This window comes from Mastigoproctus giganteus, chromosome 5 (assembly GCF_048544385.1).
Source record: "Mastigoproctus giganteus isolate SK-2022 chromosome 5, ASM4854438v1, whole genome shotgun sequence".
In the NCBI taxonomy this organism is placed as follows: domain Eukaryota; kingdom Metazoa; phylum Arthropoda; class Arachnida; order Uropygi; family Thelyphonidae; genus Mastigoproctus; species Mastigoproctus giganteus.
Genome location: NC_143579.1, coordinates 122,476,091 through 122,500,067, shown reverse-complemented (window position 1 = coordinate 122,500,067; position 23,977 = coordinate 122,476,091). Strand labels below are relative to the sequence as shown.

The following is a 23,977-nucleotide window of genomic DNA, read 5'->3' as shown; positions in this document are numbered from 1 at the left end:
TATCCCTGCTAGAAAAATTCCTGTATATTATTGACAAGATATACCATAGACACTCTTAAAAAAACTACAAAGTAGTTGTTGTGGGCATCATTTGCTCTTTCTCATATTGTGCTCTGCCTTCACGACGAGTTGCCATGATGCTGCACTACCTCAAATAAGTAACGCTTCACTAATAGAGAAGACTATTGTTACTTATTCTCAGTGAGTACCACCACCCAGACATGTTTCAAGGCTATTATAGTTTTTTTAAGAGTGTCTATGGTGTATCTAAACACCGATATTATATAGATACTAAACTCTTAAAGTATTATGCCATGTGCATTTAATTATTTTAAATATTATCTTATACACCTTTTGGCATCTCTCATATTGTGCGATTAACTTCACAACTGGGTCGTCATGTCTGCAATACTAGGGTACCTGCCCACCCACTGATGATAGGCCAATAGCCTTGAAACATGTCTGGGTGGAGGTACTCACTGAGAATAAGTAACAATAGTCTTCTCTATTAGTGAAGCGTTACTTATTTGAGGTAGTGCAGCATCATGGCAACTCGTCGTGAAGGCAGAGCACAATATGAGAAAGAGCAAATGATGCCCACAACAACTACTTTGTAGTTTTTTTAAGAGTGTCTATGGTGTATCTAAACACCGATATTATATAGATACTAAACTCTTAAAGTATTTTGCCATGTGCATTTAATTATTTTAAATATTATTGACAAGACACCATGAGCCACTCTTGCAGACCATCTGCCCTGCTCAGAAAACTTCATATCTGCCTGCACAATTATCCCCATGACCTTTTCATTTGCTACCACTGTCAGTGTAGTACCACACAGTTTATACATTACTCTGAGGTTACTGCTTCCCATATGTAGTACTTTACATTTGTCAGTGTTAAACTTCAGTTGCCACCTCTCATCCCATCGGCTCAACTTTTCTAGATCCTGTTGTAGTAGCGTAGTGTCATTAACAACCCTGCCAACCTTTCTTTTGTCTGCAAACTTGGACATTAAGCCGGAGATACCATCATCAATATCATTAATAAACACAGAAAACAACAATGGACGAAAACTAAACCCTTGGCGACTCCACTAATAACATTAGTCCACAAAGAGCAGTGTCCATTGATTACCACTCTCTGTCTTCTCCCACTCAACCATCCCTTTATCCATAACAGCAATTTGCCTCCAATGCCACACTACTCCAATTTGTGCAGCAGTTTTCCATGTGCAACAGTATCAAAAGCCTTTCTAAGATCCAAATGTATGATATCAAAATTATTCTTTGCATCCAGTTCCTTTGTGACCAAATCATTGTATCCGATCAAATTGGTCAGACAAAACTTGTCCTTAACAAACCCATGTTGTGTCCGAGCTATAACTGAAGTCTTGTCTAGATGATCCTGCAGTGCTTCTTTAACCAGCCTCCATTAATTTCCCTGAAACAGAAGTTAAACTAACATGTCTGTAATTACTTGTTTTGCCCTTTGAATCCTCCTTTGTGAATTCGGGTCACATTTGCACATCTCCAATCCATTGGTACCTCCCCTGAGTCCAAGAAAGCTCTTATAATTATGGCTAAGGGTTTGTTTACTTCCTTTGCTGCCTCATTTAATATAACTGGATAGATTCTGTCCACCTCAGGTGCCTTTCTTATGTTTACTTCAACAATTTCTTCTCCACTTTGCTCTCAGTTATTACAAAAATCATCTAGCTCAGTGCCAGAGTTTAATTCACTTCTGGCATTCCCCTCCCTGAATAACTCCTCATATGTGAGTGCAGATGCAAAATACTCATTTAGTTTGTTAGTTACCTGAGCAGGATCATCAACAGTTGAACCATCGATATCAAGTGGACCAATCTTATTCATCCTCATCCTTCTAGAGTTTACATAAGTAAAGAACTCTTTGCTGGTTTTCTTTGCATCCTCTACCAAAGATTTCTTGTAATCTGCCTTTGCCTGCCTAACCTCCTTTGTGACTTCATTACAGACCAGCTTATATCTATCATAGGCTTCCGTGTCACATGTTAATTTATATGTATCCCATGCGTTTTTCTTCTTTGCTACATGTCTCATTAGTTCACCTGACATCTATTTAGGTCTAAACCTTGGACAATATTTTTTAGTTTATATGAAAAGCCTAGTAGCTTCTAGGATTAATCCTTTGAATGCTTCCTATTTTGAATTTGCTGTTGGTAACATCATCAGTTGAACCCACCGTATAGAATTTAAATACTGTCTCAGACTGCCATAGTCACCTTTACGAAAGTAAAAACCCTTCCCTTTACTCCTGATGGTAGTTACCTCTTTGAGTAAATCCCACTTCAGCACACTGTCACCTAGTGGTTCCTTTATCTGCAGATTCTTAATGCATGAAGAATCATTACTGATAATCAGATCAAGAGTATTACTCCCTCTCGTTGCCTCCCAAACATGCTGCTGTAGAAAACAATCATCCAATAAATCCACAAAAGCCTTGCTAATGTGTGAGTGACCAACCCACAAATTCCAGTCAATATCTGGGAAATTAAAATTGCCAATTATAAGAAACTCTGATTTACTGGCCCACTCTATTTCTCTGTACAGTTGTTTATTATACTCATCAGAGTCATTAGGCTTACAACACACTCCTACTCTCAATTTTGCTTTCCCAGTGCTTATGTCACACCAAACTGACTCGACACTGCACTGTCCTGCGATGTCGACTGGCTCTACGTCCTTGGATTTTATGTGTTTCTTAACTAATAGCATAACCTCTTCTCCCTTCCTATCCTGTCTGTCCTTGCTGTACACATTGTACTCCCCAAATTCCAGTTCTGCATTCCTTATATCTCCGTGGTGTGTGACACCACGTCTCTGATAGCCCAAAAATATTTGCCTTTGATGTTTTGACCAGCACCTCAAATTCATCAAATTTAATTGCTAAACTCTTAGCATTGGTGTACATGCAAGTACACATGCACCTGTTCCTATTCTTAGCTACCCTAACACAACCCATGTATTTACTTGTTCCAGTGACTCCCCATCAGTGTCTGAAATCCCCTGCACGTTGTTTTCCAGGCTACTGCTCATTCCAATACAAGCAGTGCAAGAATCACTTTCACCTCTTGCAGCGGCTACTGTTAATCTGGCCCCGGGTGCCAAGCGTTCCGTGGCCAAGCGATTCTAGTGCGTCTGTAAAAGCGTTTTTTCTAAAGAGATTTCCAGCGAATAGATTCTATTTTTTGTTTCAACAACCGTTTTTCTTGATTTCTCGATCAAAGTAGCTCTTTCGCACTACAAGAAGTAGGCAAAGGCCCAGGAAGGAAAACCACCTTTCTGTTTCTTTTTATATTAATACTAACTTCCTAACCCAGCCGCTTGGTCACCTTGTGGCACTGCTCCTGCCTCCCCGTGGCGGGGCCGGAAACCTGGGTGGTAAAGCAAACCCCCAGGGCCAAAAGGAGCAAAACATGGACTTTGAAAACTTTCCCCCGATCCAGACAGCAAATCCAAATTCAAAGGATTTGCATCAACCTAATGATGACAAAACCAACCGAAAGAGACTGAAGACGGATGATTCCCTAATAGAACATCCGAGTTTCCTGATCCTGCATTCCTTAGCGAACCAGGCCCTAGGCAATCTATCGCCATTCCTCATACAAAAATGTCTGGAAAATGTAGCAGGTTCCCCCAAAATGGTGCGCCGTCTCAAATCTGGCGACCTGTTGGTTGAGACTACAAGCTCTAAACATTCAGAGTACCTTCTCAAGCTCACAACATTCAATGGAATCCCTGTTAAGGTGTCACCACACGCAACACTCAATACCTCCAAGGGTGTTATCTCAGAATGGGACCTAATGAATGTTTCAGAAGAGGAAATTGTCAACGAATTGCAGGATCAGAAGGTCATACAAGCGAAGAGAATCATGATTAAGAAAGATGGCGAACTTATTCCAACACGCAGTATCATACTGACATTTAGCTCACCCAACCTACCATCATCAGTAAAAGCCGGGTATTTGAACTGCCGCATTCGCCCGTATATCCCAAACCCGCTAAGGTGCTATAAATGTCAAAAATTTGGACATTCCCAAACTGTCTGTAGCTGATTGTAAATCGCAGTCCTCACTTTGCCCTAATTGTAAAGGCAATCACCCAGCTTTTTCAAAAACATGCGATCAGTGGAAATATGAGAAGAAAATTCAAAAATACAAGATAGAAAAGAAAGTCTCATTTTCCGAAGCCAGAAAACAATTACAGCAACTAATACCGATGCCAAAACGTACATATGCCGACGCTGCTCAAAAATTTCACTCAATATCAGTTCAAACAGATACATCAATCCCGCCAAGCATCTCTATTTCTGAATGGGCTCGAACTTTACTCTCTACTGTACCTCAGTCCTCAAAGCAACAGACTTCTAATAGATCTAATAACACACCAGTCACGATACCTCCTGTTACTCTTACAACTCCTGTAAGATCTACTCAAACAGAAAACTCTGATCCCGTTAACAAGCAGCATGCTGAATCTTTCTTCATGGACACGAATGAGACTTGCTCTCATGAAGAAACGGAAACCATTCTGGAAATTCATCCAGAAGATGTAATAGACGCCAGACCAATATTTTCAAAGAGAGACAAAATAAAAATTGACCGACAGAAACAGACTTCCAAAAAGCAGACAGACACAGCTTCCTCATTTAAATCCAAACAATGAAAAACATCATCCAATGGAACTGTAGAGGCTTTCGCAGCAATATCGACGACATCCACGAGATAATTAAGCGTTATAAACCAATTGGAATCTGTTTACAAGAGACATATTTAACACCTCAGGTGTCTACTTCGATAAAAAATTACACTCTCTTTCGGCAAGACAGACCTGCTACTAATAATGCTCATGGAGGTGTAGCGATACTTATAGATGGAAGAGTACCCTGCAAACGCATTCAGTTGCAAACCACTGTTGAAATTGTTGCCACACGAATAGCCATTGGCGTTACCCTAACACTTGCTTCAATCTACCTGCCACCCAGTCGCCCTTGTACCATACATGAACTTGAAGATCTCATTCAGCAGTTGCCAACCCCTTTCTGCTTATTGGGTGACTTCAATGGACACAATCCATTGTGGGGTTCTTCCAATACAGACGGACGTGGAAAAATAATTGAAATGCTTATTGAAAGACGAAATCTAACCATATTAAATACTGGTTCACCAACTTACCTCCACCTCCCAACAGGAACAGTCTCTTCAATAGATCTCTCTATCTGCTCTCCAATCCTTTTCCCTAGTATCCGGTGGACAACTCTGGATGATCCACTCAATAGTGACCACTACCCTATAATATGTAAAATTGAAACGTCACACTGCATACCTTCAGAAACTCACACAAAATGGAAAATTTCCAAGGCAGACTGGGCAAAGTATACCACTAACGTATCCTTCGACAATCAGATCATCAAATCTCATCCGATTGACACAGTTGCCAACCATATTACAAAACAGATTCTAGCAGCTGCATCCACTGCCATCCCACAGTCAAAGTCAAGCATTCATAGAAACAGAAATTATTGGTGGAACGAGGACTGTAAGAATATAAAAAAAGAAAAAAACCGTGCATGGAATTTATTCCGCAAACATCCTACCACCACTAATCTTATAAATTACAAGAAAATTAGAGCTAAAGCCCGTCATATTAGAAAGAAAGCAAAAAGAGACTCTTGGGTTCGATTCGCAACTACAATTAATAAAAATACTGATGTAAGAATTATTTGGAGGAAAATAAGACAATTAAATGGTAAATTTCCCCCTTTGTCGTCCCCACTTTTCACCGTGAATGGACAGGAGCTATCTACTCCTGCAGAGATTGCAAATGCTCTAGGGACGGTATTTTCACAGTTGTCTGACTCTACGACATATGATCCATCATTTCAACAGATTAAAGCTGTAGCAGAAAAATCCCATCCGAAATTTAGAACAACAACAACCTTCCAATACAATACACCACTTACTTTGGTAGAACTTCAAGAAGCTTTATCCACCGCTAAGAACAGTGCTGCTGGCCCGGATGGAATATACTACATAATGTTACAACATCTAGACAATAAATCATTATCTTCGCTACTGACCTTCTACAATCGTATATTTATGGAGCATTCCTTCCCCAGCTTCTGGCGTCATGCTTTTGTACTGGCGATACCCAAACCAGGGAAAGATCATTCTATTCCGAACAATTACAGACCCATTTCGCTCACAAGCTGCCTAAGTAAAACCATAGAAAAAATGATACACCGTCGACTAACGTGGTATCTTGATTCCCAAAATATTATCTCTGACAATCAATTTGGTTTCCGAAAACACCGATCATCTCTAGATCTCATGATCAAAGCAGAAACAGACATCAGGAATGCGTTTATCCAAAACAAACATCTAGTAATGGTATGTCTCGACATAGAGAAGGCCTTTGACACCACTTGGCGGTTTGGTATTCTGAAAGATCTTCATTCCCTGGACCTGAGAGGACACTTACCGTACTTCATACAGAATTTCCTACAACACAGGACCTTTCAAGTTCGCTATCGGCAAGTACTTTCGCAAACATACATACAAGAAGAAGGAGTCCCGCAGGGCTCTGTACTCAGTGCAACCTTATTTGCAATTAGAATAAATCAGATGACAAAAAATATTCCAAAAGCTGTAAACTCTTACCTCTATGCTGATGATTTGACTGTCTCTTGCAGCTCGCAAAACATGAGCTTTATCGAAAGGCAGCTGCAAACATCTATAAATAACATTGAATTATGGATGATACACAATGGTTACCGACTATCCTATCAGAAATCTAGAGTCATTCACTTTTGTAATAAACGAAAGATGCATCCAGATCCAGAGATACAACTAACAAATCATCCCATCACAGTGGTGAATAGCATTCGTCTCCTTGGTTTAATTTTTGATAATAAACTGAACTTCCTAGAATATATCACACATCTAAGGACTGCTTGCCAGAAAAAAATGAATTTATTAAGAATTATCTCTTCTACATCATGGGGTGCAGATCGGTACACCTTACTTCACTTGTACAGAGCCCTGATCAGATCTCGCCTTGATTATGGCGCCCCGGTGTATGATTCTGCTAGGGAAAGCGTGCTAGCACGTCTTGCCCCTATTCAACATTCTGCCCTCAGAATTGCTGTAGGCGCTTATAGAACATCGCCAGTGCAAAGTCTTTATATCGAAGCCCATGAACCTCCGCTCAGCCTCAGGAGAAAGATGTTACTTCTGAACTATGCAGCCAAAATTCAAAGTCTGCCTTCTCACCCCAATTGGCCAATACTTAATAATCCACAGTTCCCAATGTACTACAGAAATAAACCTAGAGCAGTTCGCCCTGCTGGCATCAGATTACAGGAATTATCACAAAATTGGAATATACATCTGAACAAAATCCTCCATGATCTGAACAGTTCAGATCCTCCCTGGTCCTTTATTAAAGCATCCTGTGACAGCTATTTCTTAAACTGGGGAAAACATTCGCTTGCAAATACCAATATACAGCAACTGCATGCCACTCACACACAAAATTACCAAAATTTTACGCATGTATACACTGATGGATCAAAGTCTGATAGTAAAGTCGGTGCTGCAGCTGTCTTTCCCTTTAACACTATCTCTGTTTCACTTCCCACCGAATGCAGCAGTTATACAGCTGAATTATATGCTATCAAGCTTGCCTTAGAAAACATTCTCCAACTGTCCATCCAAAAAAGTGTAATATATAGTGACTCACAGAGTTCAATCTTGGCCTTGCAAAATTCCTCCTCAACAACGCATCCCTTAATAAAATCTATAAAATCTCAACTAATGCATATCCATGATCACCAACAAGTTGTCATCTTTTGCTGGATCCCAGGTCACACTGGGATATCAGGGAATGAAAAAGCAGACTATGCAGCCAAACATTCATCCAACATAGCATCGCCAGGTTACTATGTTCCATATATGGACTACAGATCCCATATAAGAAATACATGTAAAGAACAATGGACACTTCTATGGCAATCTCAACTGAATAACAAGCTGCGTGAAATAAAACCTGAACCACAGTTATGGGTTTCCAGTTTTTCTGTAAACAGAAAGGAAGAAGTCATCCTGGCTAGAGCCCGGATCGGGCACAGTCAGCTCACCCATATTTTTCTTCTTACAGGAAATGATCCTCCGCAGTGTATGCACTGCAACTCTGTTCTCACAATAAAGCACATACTCGTTGAATGTACCTTATACACTGATGCCCGAAAAGCTTCATACAGTAATCTTCAACAACCTTTGACACTCCAACAGTTCATAGGTAATAATGCAAATCTCCCGGAATTTTTCCGCTTCTTAAAATGCATAAATCTGTATAATTCTTTCTAACTGTTTTTACAGACACCGTGAAATCCTCATCTCGTTTATAGGCGCAATATGGCCTAAGTAGCCCTTGCGCCAGAAATAACCATACCAATACCAATACCAATACTGTTAATCTATTAGTCCATGTACCCCCAAGCTAGCAGTTTTCTGACCCACCTAACATTGCCTCAGTAGCATCAGCAAATATTCTTGCACCCTTTCTATTTAAGTGTATCCCATCCCTGTAGAAGCGGTCTCTGCTGTTAACAAGCACAGACCAGGCTGAGAAAAATTCTACTCTTTGAGCCTTGCACAATTTCTCCAGGGCTGAATTGATCGACAAGGCTCTCATCATATACTCTCTCCTATCGTGTCTGGACAGAATTGCAGACACTTTCAAATTCAACCCTATCAAGGCATTTTATTTTCAACTTTGAGCTGTACTGATGAAGAAATGAGGCTAGCATTGCAATGATTCCGCCACGCATCAGTTGTCTGTGTTCAGCAAAGCTGGCACAAGTATCACATTGAAAGTATGCGTAGTTCTGTTGGTTTAATACTAACAGAATTTTTTTTTTTGCTTTTCTTTCCTTTTGTTCAATGATTTAGGATTCGTAAAATGTTACTATATGCATGAGCCAATTTCTGTTGGATTGTTGGAACAAGAATAATTGATTCTTTTGCGACTTAAAGTATATTTATATTGACATATGCCTTTTTGGGGGATTAACATATTGATGTGCCGTGTTTTGTCATGGATAATTCAAGGTGTGCTGCAAAGAGAAAAAGGTTGTGAAACACTACTCTAAACAACTCCCACTAGAAGCTAAAGTTCAAACCGAAATGGAAAGCAATGGCATACTACCTTTTCTGGACATTCTTATGAACAAAAAACCTACTGAGTTACCGATGAAAGTGTACAAGAATCCTACAGATACAGGGATCATTCTTAACTACAAATCTTGCCACTGCCCATTCAACAAAAATCGGAGTACAAAAATCATCCTGGAAGAAAGAAGACCTCCACCAAAAACTAGAAGTTATTACCAGTCTAGCCTTAAACAATGGATTCGGTATGCTCTTAGAATGAAGGACAATCTATATACCATATATAACTGGCATTAGTGAAAAAAATGGGTGAAGAAGCAAGAAAATACGGAATCAGCAGTTTCTACAAGGGTTTGGCCTCCATAACACAAATTCTAACACATCAAACCAAAAATCCCAGAGGCCCTATTTATCAAACAGACTGTGTATGGAGGCATCTACATAAGAGTATCTTATAGATGACTCAATTCCAGAATTAAGGAACACAAAAAAAAAAAAAAAAAAAATGTACAATACAGAAGAATAGAAAAATCTGACATACATCTCCCTGCATGCATTCCAATGTGGGGATATATGGCAGTTCAACAATACCAGAATTCTTTCCACTGAACAACAATACAAAGGTTGAAAATACAAGGAATCAAATTTAATCCACAATACTTGAACTCATTTAAAAAGACAGTAGAAGAAGGGCGCCTCCGTAGCCAGGTGGGAAGGAGCAGCAGTGCGTAGCACATGCTTCTTGATTAGGCCGGGGTTCGAGCCTGTCACCACCAAATACGGAGGATGCGGGAAGGTCAAGGAATGGCTACTGCATATTCCGGGAGCAGTATGGCCTTAATTGCTAATGCTCCTAAAAAACAAACAAAAACAACAGTAGAAGGCCTTTAAAAACAAGAAAGAGATTCTCCAAAAAACAATAGAACAGCCAATTACCAACCCCCACTTCCAGAAGCCAGCCATATAACTCCCAAAGATCTGAGAATGAGGTTCAGCCATGCACTGGAGATGTGCAAATGTATCCCCAATTCACAAAGGGGGATCGAAGGGTGACACGAATAATTACAGACCAGTTAGTTTAACTTCTGTTCCGGGTAAAATAATGGAGTCACTGGTTAAAGATGCATTGCAGGATCATCTAGACAAGACTGCAGCAGTAATTCAGACACAGCATGGGTTTGTTAAGGGAAAGTCTTGTCTGACAAATTTGATAGGATATTATGATGTGGTTACAAAGGAACTGGATGCAAAAAATAATTTTTATATCATCTATTTGGATTTCAGGAAAGCTTTTGACACTGTTGCGCATGAAAGACTATTGTACAAATTGGAGCAGAATGGTATTCAGGGTAAGTTGCTACAATGGATAAAAGGATGGTTAAGTAGGAGAAGACAGAGGGTGGTAATCAATGGGTGCTGCTCTTCGTGGACTAATGTTATTAGTGGAGTCCCACAGGGTTCGGTGTTGGGTCCACTGTTGTTTTGTATATTTATCAATGATATTGGTGAAGGTATATCAGGCTTAATGTCGAAGTTTGCAGATGACACAAAGGTTGGCAGGGTTGTTAATGACAGTAATGACAGTGTGCTACTGCAACAGGATCTAGATAATTTGGGCAGATGGGCTAAGAAGTGGCAACTGAAGTTCAACCTTGACAAATGCAAAGTACTGCATATGGGTAGAAGTAACCCCAGAGAAACGTACCAACTGTGTGGTACTACACTTAAGGTGGTAGAAAATGAAAAAAACCTGGGAGTAATTGTGCAGGCAGATATGAAGTTTTCTGAGCAATGCAGACAGGCTGCCAGGGCAGGTCATGGGGTTTTGTCAATGATATATAGGAATTTTGCTAGCAGGGAAAAGGAGGTGATTATCCCTCTGTATAAGGCAATGGTCAGGTCACGCCTTGAGTGCTGCATACAGGTCTGGAGGCCTAGTTTTAGGAAGGATGTAGATTTATTTGAGCGTGTACAGAAAAGTGCAACAAGACTGGTGAGGGGAATGAAGGGATCCTCTTACCAAGAGAGGCTTAAGTTCTGCAAATTGCAGTGGCTAGAGACTAGGCACCTGTGCGGTGATCTGATTGAGGTATATAAGGCCTTGAATGGGTTGAGCATGCTGAATTCTGATGGGATCCTTCCACTTGTTCAGATTACGAACCTAAGGGGGCATAAATTCAAATTAAGAAAAGACATGTAGAATAGATATGCGGAAATCCGCCTTTAGCCAGCGGGTGGTTAATTGCTGGAACAAACTTCCATCTGTCGTTGTGGAAGTTGATAGGTTGAATAAATTTAAGGAGGAACTGGACAGGCATTTGGAGGGAATGGTGTGATTTTTTTTTTTTTTTTTTTTTGGCTGATGCTGCATAAGCTCCTACACATGCTTTCCTGCATCACATGCCACTACTACTACACCTCAAGGCTACAATCCAATAAGAATCACTGATTGAAATCCTCTCATATATAAGTACCTGTTGAGAAGCAGCTCTTGCCAGAATGCATAGTAGGGATTGAGACACACTTATACAGGGTGCCACATGTTTATAATTCTGCTCACCCTTAATTATATGTTTAATCCTACAATTTTTTAACTTGTTTCTGTTCACTTCCCATTTGTATAGATAATCCTTACCTGTATTATAAATGTGTAATATAAAGTATAATAATAAGTAACGGTTATATATGGTCTGATGATGGGCACTAACAAGGTTTCCGAAATCTCACCTTAAGGTATAGGAATTTAGTTATTAACTGAATAAACTATTTTAATATTCACGTGGTATAAGAGTGATCATTACTAAAAGTATAATTCTATGGAAAATCACCACATAACTTCCTTCCCAAACTATATTTCATTTTATGGATTACTGTGCTTCGATTATTTGGAAAGATGTATTTCCCAACCATCCCAGATAACTGCAGGCATACTATATTGGGCTTAACTCTATAATTGGATTCAAAAAACATTCTTGAAACCAGTTATACAGGTGTACCTCATTTAGCAGAAGCATTCTACATATTATTGCCAATTTGTTGAGTATTTTTTTTTTTATGTTGGGGGAAGGGGAAAGAAAAAAAAAGAAGATTGAAAAATCATTAATTAAACATTGGTTATCGATATAATTCCACTGCAGTAAATCTGATCTTTCATTTCTCTTTTAAACATTCAACAAATACTATTCTATTATTCTTGAATAAACAGGACACATTTTAAAACACCTGAAGGTGTATCCTTTGAGGATTAAGTTTTCTAAAACAGGCTTGTATAAGGAGTTTCCTGAGAACACAAAGAATTTTTCTTGAATTTTTTGAAAATATGTAAAAACAAAATCAGAATTAAAAAAATCATGAACTTCTTGTTACATTTTTTTAAATCGAATAATATCCCATCTATCTATTTATCATTACTTGATTAAATTTCATCCACTTTCATCCAAAATTCACTGGGATCTGAATTCCAGAGAAATATACCTTTTGTAAGTGAAAATTGGACAACAGTGGCTGACAAGTTTGATCTCCTCTGCCAATTTTCAAAGCAATTTTTGTGCTGCCATGTATTAAAATTCTGTATAGTGTTAGTTAAAAATTAAAATAAGAGATTGCATCTTTACTGGAAGATTTTAAAACAACTCCTGCATTATTTGGAATGTACTTGAAAGGACCTTTCCAAAAAACATAAATATGAATAAAAGTATGCTGGAGAAGTCCACATGTGGAAATGTAAATAACATAATATACCTCTTAATCTTTGAGGAGTTAGTACGTTATTTATGTACTAACTCCCTCCCCCCATTTGTCTTATAGAGGGGGGAGAATCTGCCAATCCTCACTTGCTTTTTATAACAGAATCTCAATTATTAGTTACTCAGAACCACTCATCTTCATTTGTTTTAATTACATTGGTCAGGAAGGTTTCAGCGGCATAAAAGGAAAATTAACTTTTAAATTTAATTTTTGTCATCTTAATTCCAAATCTTGAAACATGTCACTGTTGTGTCACAGCTTTGTTGAAAAGCACAGTAACTGATTTTCATAATGTTAAAAAAGAATATGCATTTGTGCTAAATGTACATAAACAGAAGATATAGAGGGAATGAACCATAATTATAACTTATCTACTATGAGAATCTGTTATAACTGGTGTGTGTGTGTGTGTGTGTGTGTGTGTGTGTGTGTGTGTGTGTGTGTGTGTGTGTGTGTGTGTGTGTGTGTGTGTGTGTGTGTGTGACTGGTAGAGAAACTACCACTACCATAGCTGTGCAAATTCACTTATGTGTTTTTTAGTATGTATGCAGAAAGTTTACACCAAAATAACATTGGCCTGTAATGAAAATTGATGAGCTTGTTTATTATCTCTACTACAGATACAGCTTAGGAAAGTAAAATTTTGGGCACCATACGTATGTATTCTGCATATCAGGCTCTCACTGAATTAATGAAAGAAATTTGTACAAATGGAGCATACTACTTGTTATTCTCATGGTAAGGTATTACTTAACCAGCCAAAATTAAGATTACTGTCTTATAAAACTTTCAGGGTTTTTGAGCAGCATCAAAAATTAAATATTCAATTAAACACCAAAAATAAAGATTATCCAAATATTGCTTCTGCAATGAAATAAGTGCTGCATGAAGAGGGTCTTCCTAATCCCACACTATCAATTAATAATAAATAAATTTCTAGTTCCTGTTGAAGAAGAAGAAACTCAAACTGTGATATAAGTTACATTCCACAGAGTAGCACAGATCTATGCCTAATTGAAAAAAAAAATTAGCTTAATGTATAATGAGTAATTCAAATTATTCAGAGGGACAGGCAGAACTTTTGTAATCAATGGTGCCAGAATGAAATTTGCCAACTGTTGGTATGAGAATTAATTTTCATATTTAGAAAGAGAGAAGAGAAAGAAGAAAAAAAAAAACTGTTCATCTTATAATGATGTGCTGGATTTCCTTAGCATGTGTCTACATATAATTGTTGCAATTTACGATATCTGTTATTATCTATATTGTCTATTATTATTGAAGGATCTCTATTATTCTTAATGGTAATTCAAAAGCTGATCAGATGTGATCATTAGATTGCATCTGGAAAGCTAATATCATATTATACAAACTCTCTCTCTCTCTAATTGGACTGCTGCAAAGAAGCTTTCTGTTTCAGTTGCAAAATCAAAAATGATGATTTATAATTTGCTTATGTTTCCCAGTGCTTATGTCACACCAAACTGACCCAACATTGCACTGTCCATCTACATCAACTGGATGCACTTTCTTAGATTTTGTGTTTCTTAAGTAACAGCATAACCTCTCCTGTCCGTCCTTTCTGTTCAAATTGTACTCCCCAAATTCCGATTCTGCACTGCTTATATCTCTGTGACACCATGTCTCTGATATCCCAACGATATCTGCCTTTGATGTCTTCACAAGCACCTCAAATTCATCAAATTTATTTACTATTCTTATTCTGAGTTACCCTAACACAGCTCGTGTATTTACTTGTTACATGATGACTCCCAGCAGCCTTTGAAACACCCAGCACCCTGCCTGGGTATTTCAAGGCTGCGGCTCATTCTAATAGAAGCAGTGCAAGGATCACTTTCACCTCAGCCTGTGGCTGCTGTCAATCCACCCCCAAGCTAGCAGTTTTCCAACCCACCTAACACTACCTCAATAGCATCAGCAAACACTCTTGCACCCCCTTTTATTTAAAGGTTTCCCATCCCTGTAGAAGCAGTCTCTCCTGTTAACAAGCACAGACCATGCTGAGAAAAATTCCAACCCATGAGCCGTGAACAATCTCTCTTGGGCCAAATTGATGTACAAAGTTCTCATCATGTACTCCCTCTTATCGTGTCTGTGCAGGATTGAAAACACTTTCAAATTTAATCCTAACTGACGACTTTATTCAACATTGATCTGTATAGCCACTCTCTGACTTATGTAAGGGTTGTGTTCCACGGAACTGTACGTAAGTCAAATTTTACATAAGTCGGAATTTCCTGAAATGCTTATGCAGCATTCGCAACTATGCATACTGAATTTGATTGAAGCAAAAAAGAAATGTTCGACGAACATGTAAATAGAATTATTTATTCAATTTTTTTACGTCGTGCACAGGAAAAATTACAAGTGTACAAAATTACAAAAATTTAAAAATTATAAAATTGCAAAAGAGGAGACAGGCATAACATCAGCAAGTTTTATCTTTCAAGCATAGTTGCCAGAATTAACTCTCCAGCTGATAAGCGCACTGCTGTGGAAGTTGAAGGCTGTGGAGATTTATAAATGATTTTTTTCCAACACATCACAAAATTTCTCTGCAGCTACAGAAACGGGAAATACTTTTATGTTTTTGGAAACCAGCACGATGCTTGAACATATTAAACCATTCATTGCTTGCCACGAACTTGGCTGGGGTTTGCCTTAATACTTTTCCTTAATATCTTCATAAATACTTCTTGCTTTTGCTTGAATGGCCATTGGACTCAGGGGCACTTGCTTCTGAATCTGATTTTCCACCCATATTATTAATAGCTTTTTCATCTTTGATATAGCACCTGAACGCTGTTTTGTGATCATTGATCTTAAATGCATTGATCCTTTAACATGTGGCCGACCGGGCTAGCCGAGTGGGTAAAGTACCTGCCCGGCAACCCAAAGGTCGCGGGTTCGATTCCCGCCTTGGGCTTGGATCAAAGTACTGCAAAAAACCTTGGGAGGTGCAATATGGCCACAGAAGCCGATGCGCCAACAACTACCAAATCAAAAATCAAACCTTTAACATGTTCTTTTATACGAGCATCATCCTTTAAAGTAGTATTCACTGTTGAAAAGCGAGACCTAATTCCGTGCAGTAGATGACAAACTTTGTCCTGCTTTGTACTTAATTAATCATCTTCATTTCTAAATCAATTTTGTTTTGTTTCCTAGCACTGCCAGCACTTGCACTTTCTTGGGACCTTTCCCTTCACCATTGTAATAAGTAAATAGGAATGAAGAGAAGATTCTGAAAATTTATTTATGTTTTTTATGTGATTGAAGATTTCAGTTAAGGGTAACTTATTTCTCCATAATACCATAACGTAAAAACACACAGAATTCCAGTTATCAGTATTATCGCAAATGCCAGAAGATCAAGTTTACTACCCATTTATAATAGATTGTGCTAACAGAAAAGCCCAATAAACTGGAAAGTGCAAATTGTTTTTATTGTTTTATGGTAGTGACCTCTAGAAATGTGTTTTAGAAAAATATCACAAAGGCGTTCAAAATTGATTCTTATAACGATGAAAGTGTAGTGCAATTTCCATTATAAAAATGACCTTTTAGAGAGATAAATAGCTTAGTTATATAGTGAAACTTTCAACTTCCAAGGTCTTGGTGAAATGAATTACTGAAAAAAAAACAATGTGTTACTGGGTTCACATTATGATATTTTCACAATACCTTCCTTTATTGCTATGGGATGAAAATACATTTCTATGGTTTATTTTAAGTTTGCACCGGCTGCCAAAAACTTACATAAAGTTGAATTTCTGTAAGTCAAGTATTATGTAAGCCGGGGAGTGCCTGTACTTGTTAAGTGAATCTGCAGAGATCTCCTATTCACAATATCACCCTTTGTGCCCTTAAAAGATGATATCTGCTCTACATCTTCAACTTTTGCCCCTGGCAGACATACCCTTACATAGTCTCATTGCCCCTGGTCCTATTCCACCTATCCTTTTTACACAGTATGTCACCTGTTTCCCTGACAGTGGAGTCACTGACAATAACTGGCTCCTGTGGGACCAGCACATTCTGCCCTGAAGATTGCTGCTCTGTTGTCTAGTGCTCAATAGTGAGCTCTGGCATTGAGTTGGGCAGTTCAGAGCTTGATGGGTCCCCCCCATTTTAATTCCTTCGAGGGCATCTACCCAACTCTTCAAATTCTCATAGGCACCCATCAGAATGGTGAGTTGGTGCCTAATTTCTTGACACACTCTGCATCTAGCATACACACAAAGACAACCTCCATGGCTAAATCATGTCCTGTTCCAGAAAGTTCTGCAAACATTTCACATTTTGCACATTTTTTTAGACTGTGATGCATTGGAGAATTGTCCCCTTCGGTTCTTCCCTGAGCCACAGAACACCCACTACTTTTTGCACGTTGCTTCTCTAGTCTGGGGCGTGATTTCCGTTTAAATACAATTTAATTAACAATAAAAGTTGATAAGATTTATAAATTTAATTGATTAATTGACAGTACTATACTAAGCTAACAGATTGCTAGTACAGTGCTGTGTATTATGGTATCTAGTTTTATGTTAGAGCTACATATTTACCACAATTAAAAATTTTGAATTCCCTACCACTCACTCTATATTATAACAATGGCAGAAAGATTCGAACGAAAGAATTTTCATTCTTTTGAACTAAATTTTGTTCTAAAATAAAAATAAAGAGCGTAACCAGGACTATAAAGCTACTTATAAAGTACGATGTAATATAACAATTAAGTAAATAAAATGCCAAAAGTTTTCAAAAAACATATATTTCTTGGAGTTTGAATTTGCTGCTTTCACTTATAATGACACTCTAATGCCCTCTCCTCAGTAATCAAGATGATCCCAAGCTATATCCCATTGTGTGACTTTTGTAAAAGTTGTCAAACCAAAAGCAGTGGATGGTGACTCTGTAGTGTACAACACTGTACATCTTCTGAACAACCTGAAAGCATGAGGGATTCCCTCAAAAAAACTGTCTGGCACTTAGTGTTGATAATGCACTGTTAAGTGAATCCATTATTCATTAAAAACCCAAAGATACTATACTGTATTGTATTGTATTATGACAAAGGCTGTACCTCAAGTTTCCTTTAAATCCACATGATATCTCTTGTTATGGTACAGAACTCTGTAAAGCTAGTTAGTGTGTATGGTTGCCGTCGTGGGGGGGGGGGATTTGGTGTTCTTGACTGGCCTCTTAGCTACCAGGGTTGGCAGAGGGTTGCATAGTAATCATACAAATATAATGAGAGCCACTGCTACCTGGTATTTGTCCTTAACCACGAGGAGGCAGACCATCTGCCATATTGTGTACCATAGACAGGACAGTCCCTCTGCTTGCCAAGGCAAGATGGTGGGCAAGCCTAAGAAAAAAAAATCAGATAGATAAAATAAAAATTAAACTGAAAATGTTTTAGGGCTAAAGTCTCATGTTGCAAGAAAATTTACTGACATATGTAGGGTGTCCATACGTCCTGGTTTTCTGGGATTCGTCCCAGTTTATGTGAAACTGTCCCGGTGTCCCGAAAATTTTTTTTTGGGACTCTTAAATGTCCCGGTTTCTTATCATGAACAATTGCACAAATTTATTTGTGCACAATAAAAAATTAGTAGCAGAGTTCGGAGCATTGTCTTCAATCGCATCGTCAGTTACAGCCTGTACGTCGCCTGTTCACAGCTGGTTTGCGGCCACCTCACTATAACTTTTATAATGGTCAAAAAACTTAATCCATATAATCGAGGAGGAAGTGTCTAGCATTGATTGGCAGGCATTAATTTCTCGTGTATGCACGTGGATGTTATGTGTTCAGTTTCATTTCACGCTACTTTTAGTTTAAGTTCAGCGATTTGGATGTTTGGATGTGTGTTTTGTTCCTTTATTTTCAGTGCACATGGCCTGATCAGTTTATAGATAAAGATAAGTGAGTTTTTGTGAAAATTTTTTAAATTAGTTTAAGCTGCATAATAAAAAAAAAATGCCTAAACGTAAATGTGTTTTCAAAGAGGACTTCCAGAAAGAATGGAGTTTTATAAAAAAGAGAAGACACGAAAATGAGGCTGAATGCAGAATGTTCTCATGTTTTATCAACATAAGTCACAGTGGGAGATGTGTTCCACAGGGGTTCGTCTGGACATCATTCTTCAAATGGAGACTAAGACATTCAACTCTTAATATTATTCAAAATGCAATGTGTACAATAAGGTTTCTGGGCAAGTTTATTCATTAATATTGATGCTCCAGAAAACGCCTGTGTTTTATATGATCGACTAGTGGTTTATATATTAGGACAAAAATCTCGTGTTCTCAAGATCTATTCTGAAATGTGGAAAACAGATTCGCAACATCGAATTGGCATTGTGCTTATTCACTCTGAACTCCTCCTATAAGTTAGACCTCAGAATGCTGCAAAACTATGGTCTTGTATTATAAAACTTGTGCTGTGATAACGTTTAGCAAGAGAATGGCTAAGAGGCAAGGATGATTAAACAAAACATAGTTTATTAACTCTAGCATACAAACAGGTGTAAAATGATATGGTTATATACTTTATATGATTATATAAGAGCTTTATCTCTATATCGTTTTGTCCCTCTTATCAAAGGGATAAAACGATATATACTATAAGGCTAATATATATAAAAACACAGGCATGTATAAATAGGTCTGTTTTTCATGTGATCTTCAGTTGGCACTGCTGCCCGTACTCTCTGAAGCCAACAATCATCCTGCATTTCGAGTATCTGGGTGTATGTGTAAGTGTACTATACAGGTTTAACAGTCATAACTTATGGTATTCCATTAATACAAATTGATCTTGCTAATCTTAAACTCTTAATTAGGTATTAACGTCCGACACTTTCATTCTATTAAACTATCGTTTCGTAAATATAGGGTGAAACTTACCAGAATAAACTTTGCAATATTCAGGAATAGACTCAAGGAACAGGAGCCAGCAGCAAAAGATTCTCAAGACGTTTTTGACGAGATCGCCTCAAGAAAAAGAAGTGCTTCGCTCAGGACAAGACTCTCTTCATCTCTCTCTGGGTTTCTCCCTTCTTTCTCTGTCTTCCTGATTTTTTCGTTCTGTCCGTTCTCTCTCTCTCTCTCTCTCTCTGTCCCCTCTGTTTGCCTCCTCCTCTTTTGTCTCCGATCTGCATATATATATATATATATATATATATATATATATATGTCCCCCCCCCCCCTTTTAGAGTTTCCAATGCTTCTATTGGCCAAAAGGCTAATTTCGTGGGGAAATGAAAATCCCAGGGTCTGTTATTTTGGAGACCTGACACAGTGAAAAATGGAATTTATGAGGAGAAAGAGGAACTTCACATCTGCATGGGATGGAATTTCCTGACTTCCCAGCGGTAGTCACTAGATCTAAAGTTCGTTCGTTCGTACACAAGGAATTTCCAGACAAAAATCACCCCGTAGTTATAAGGTTCAGATTTCACCCTGAAGTATGTTTCTTAATTGTCACTACTCTCTTTCCTCCAATGAAAGTCATATACTTTCTCACCATTTTATAAATATTATATCCACGATGTTTGTCCGATCTGATCGAATACCGATCTCTTGCTGTGAATCAGCCGGACTCATAAAGATGGAATAGTGTTTCAACTGCTGTTTTTCCCTTGTGCTGCACCAACGGGTGTACGCTAAAAAAAGAAACAGCCTTATACAAGGAGTGAATATCATACTAGAAGTATAGTAGTGACAAAAAGTATAAGTTGACTTGGCGAAGTAACAGCCCTCAAAGGCAAACAAAAAGTAAAAATGAAGATATTTTTACAGATGTGATATCAAAGATCACATTAATTCGAAAAAAACATGCAATGAAATTTCAAGCAACTGCATCGTCATCTAAATTGGAACATTTCTTTGTCAAAGAAAATTCAAACGAACATGACAAGGTTGCCATCACTTAACTTACGATGGCATATCATTTAATTAAACATCATCAGTCGTTTAGAAGTGCTGATTGTTCATCAAGCCTTTTCGGTCAACTTTTTGTTTTTCTAGTGCACAAATGAAAACAATTGCACTAATAAAGAAAATACTGGCGCCTTATTCACTTAACGAAGTTTTAAAAGATGTCAGTAGTACTGAATTCTTTGGAATTTCTGTCGATGCAAGCAACCATAAATCGGAGAAAGTATTTCCATGGTTATTGCATTATTTCAACGAGAAAAATGGTATGCGAGTTAAATTTCTTAAGATGAATTTGTTTTTGCCCGATGAGATATCAGAAACTATCGCCAACTACATCCTTACTTCTCTGAAGGAAAATAATATCCCCAAAGAAAAGTGTATTGCATTCGTAGCTGACAATACGAATATTAATTTTGGTGGGATCAACAGAAGAGGCCAATTCAACGTATTTTCTCGACTCCAAAATTTAGTTAATTCCAATATCAAAGATGTCGGATGTATAGCGTACATATTTCATAATTCTGCTCAATCGGGAGCAGGAAGACTAGCTGTTGACGTGAAATTGATAGTTATAAAAATATTTTCTTACTTTCACACTTATACTGTTCGAACAGAACATTTAAAGGAATTTTGTGCTACCATTGGTATAGAGTATAAAAAATTACTCTCTTACTCCAAAACTTGCTGTTTGTCATTATTTCCTGCCGTGGAATGCATTTTAAAAATTTTCGAAGGTTTAAAATCTTTTTTTTTTATCCGAGGAAAAGCCTCCCATTTTTATTTAGAAATTTTTTAATCATTCATTGGGAGAAGCATATTTGTAGACTGCCCACAGCTTTCTCAGTTTCTTCAATAACCATATACTAAAAATTGAAAAAGCAAACAACTATTTTAGAGGTTAAAATAATTGTTGAAGAAACGATTGAGATGTTAGATAATAGAATATCTGATCAATTTCTGCCATTTGAGGCTAGAAAAACGATTCAGTGTGATATAGAAAACCAAAAAGTTCATAAGTTTAAAAATGAAATTAGATTTTTATTTGACGGCTAAAAATTATTTAGAAAATTGGTCGAAACCCCTAGAACAATTCCATTTCTTAAACTGGATGCTAATGAACAACATTCCGAAATGGTAGGATATAGCAAATTCTCTGAAATAATTTGAAAAAATCGAAATTTTAAGTTTCATGAAAATTTATTATATGATCAGTTTGGAGTTTTAAAAAAAAATTGCCATAAACGAAATCGAAAATAGTAAAGAATGGAATACATTGAGTTGTGTTGAAAAATGGACAACATTACTTACTTACTTAAAAAAATAGAATAGCTTGAACAAAAGAGCGAGTTTATTAGATTATGTTCATATTTATTTGCAATTCCGGGTCACAACGCCAGCTGCAAGCGAATATTTTCTTTAATGGAAATACAATGGACTGATGAGCATAATATGTTAGAGATAAGTACAGAGCAAAGTTTCTGGCATCCCCCCCCCCATACTTCTCTTTCAACCCATGCACGGTACTAAGTATTATAGGTTTTGATACCTTTCGTGTTTGGGGTTTTCATAAAAAACAAACAAAAAAAAATTTAATGCAATTATTACCTGTTTTTAATTTGAGGGACTTAAACTGCAGATTTTAAGAATAAAATTAAAAATAACAAAAATCTGTTAAATGCCACGAAGAGTTCTGCTAAATATATTAATAAAAAATATTAGTTTTCATATTTATTGCATAAATTTTGTTGTTTAAATTTAAGAACTGTATTCTGTTTTTGTTAATTCTACATTTTGAAAATAAAAATGGGGAAAAAAAAAGTCTTTTATTAAAAACAAAATTTCGCGCATTTTTGTTATGGGCAGGTTTACTCCCCCCATAACTACGGCATAAGATAAGTGTCCTGGTTTTGTGTTCTTCCAAAATGGACAGCCTAGACATATGGGTTAGTGCAAATGCATCGATTAAAGTAGTTAAAATCGGCATCATTTAAGTGAAACTGCAGCCATGATCAACCCACTGCAGGATGGAAGCCTCCTCAACAATTCATGCTGAGGGAAATGGACCATAATCTGCCACGCTGATCCAGTGCAGGTTGACAGATTGACTGTATTTAGCAGTCAGGGGCTTGAACCCCGGTCTACTCAAAGAGCGTGTGCTACTGCACTCCCGCTCCTGACTACTCGGCTACGGAGGCTTTATCATTTAAGTAATATACTTAAATGATGTACTTATTATACTTAAATCAAACTAACATTGCCTTTTCTTTCCCCTCTAGGCATATAATTCATGTCCAATACCTTTGGTATTGGACATGAATGAAATAATAAAATTTGGACATGAATTTGGTATTGGACATGAATGAATTTTAATAAAATTTGCTTATTCATGTCCAATACCAAAGGTATTGGACATGAATAAGCAAATTTTATTAAAATTCTTGGTTATGCAAATACTTTAGAAGGCAATGCAGTAGTAGCTGCAGCTGTGGATGGTAAAGGCATATTTACATTTGACATGCCATGCAGAAAGAAGCCGTGAATTTGAATGTAGTCAGGTACTGACATACCACAAGGTAAGACTTAGTGTATGAAAGAGCAGAAATTCTCAGTATTCCAAAAATTCTATCTATAGAACCTCTATCATACACAGTTGGCCATGCCCAATAAATTCCATACTGCTGCATTTGTGACATAGTCATGCTGCTGCATTTGTGACTATATGTAGTGTGGAGCTACTATGGTATAAAAATAAAATATATATGTAGGCAAGTTTTAACTTCAAAATTAACTGGTACTGTATTGCTGAGGCAGTCCTATACAAGATGTGTGTTGCTGACTGGGCTAGCCGGGTGGGTAAAGTGCCTGCTTGCCTGGCAACCCAAAGGTTGCGGGTTTGAATCCTGCCTCGGGCTTGGATCAAAGTACTGCAAAAAACCTTGGGGGGTGCATTATGGCCACAGAAGCCGATGCGCCAACAACTGTCCAAAAAAAAAAAAAAAAAAAAAAAAAAAAAAAAACAAGTTGTGTAAGACCTTGCACCACATCCTGTTTCAT

General features: G+C 37.6%; 1 protein-coding gene across 2 annotated transcripts in view; it reads left to right on the top strand.

Annotated features, from left to right (window-relative positions):
• The window catches only part of LOC150085673 (endoplasmic reticulum-Golgi intermediate compartment protein 1-like), a 285,607-nt gene that overhangs the window by 221,177 nt on the left and 40,453 nt on the right, over nt 1–23,977 (top strand). The gene's annotated exons all lie outside the window — the stretch shown is intronic.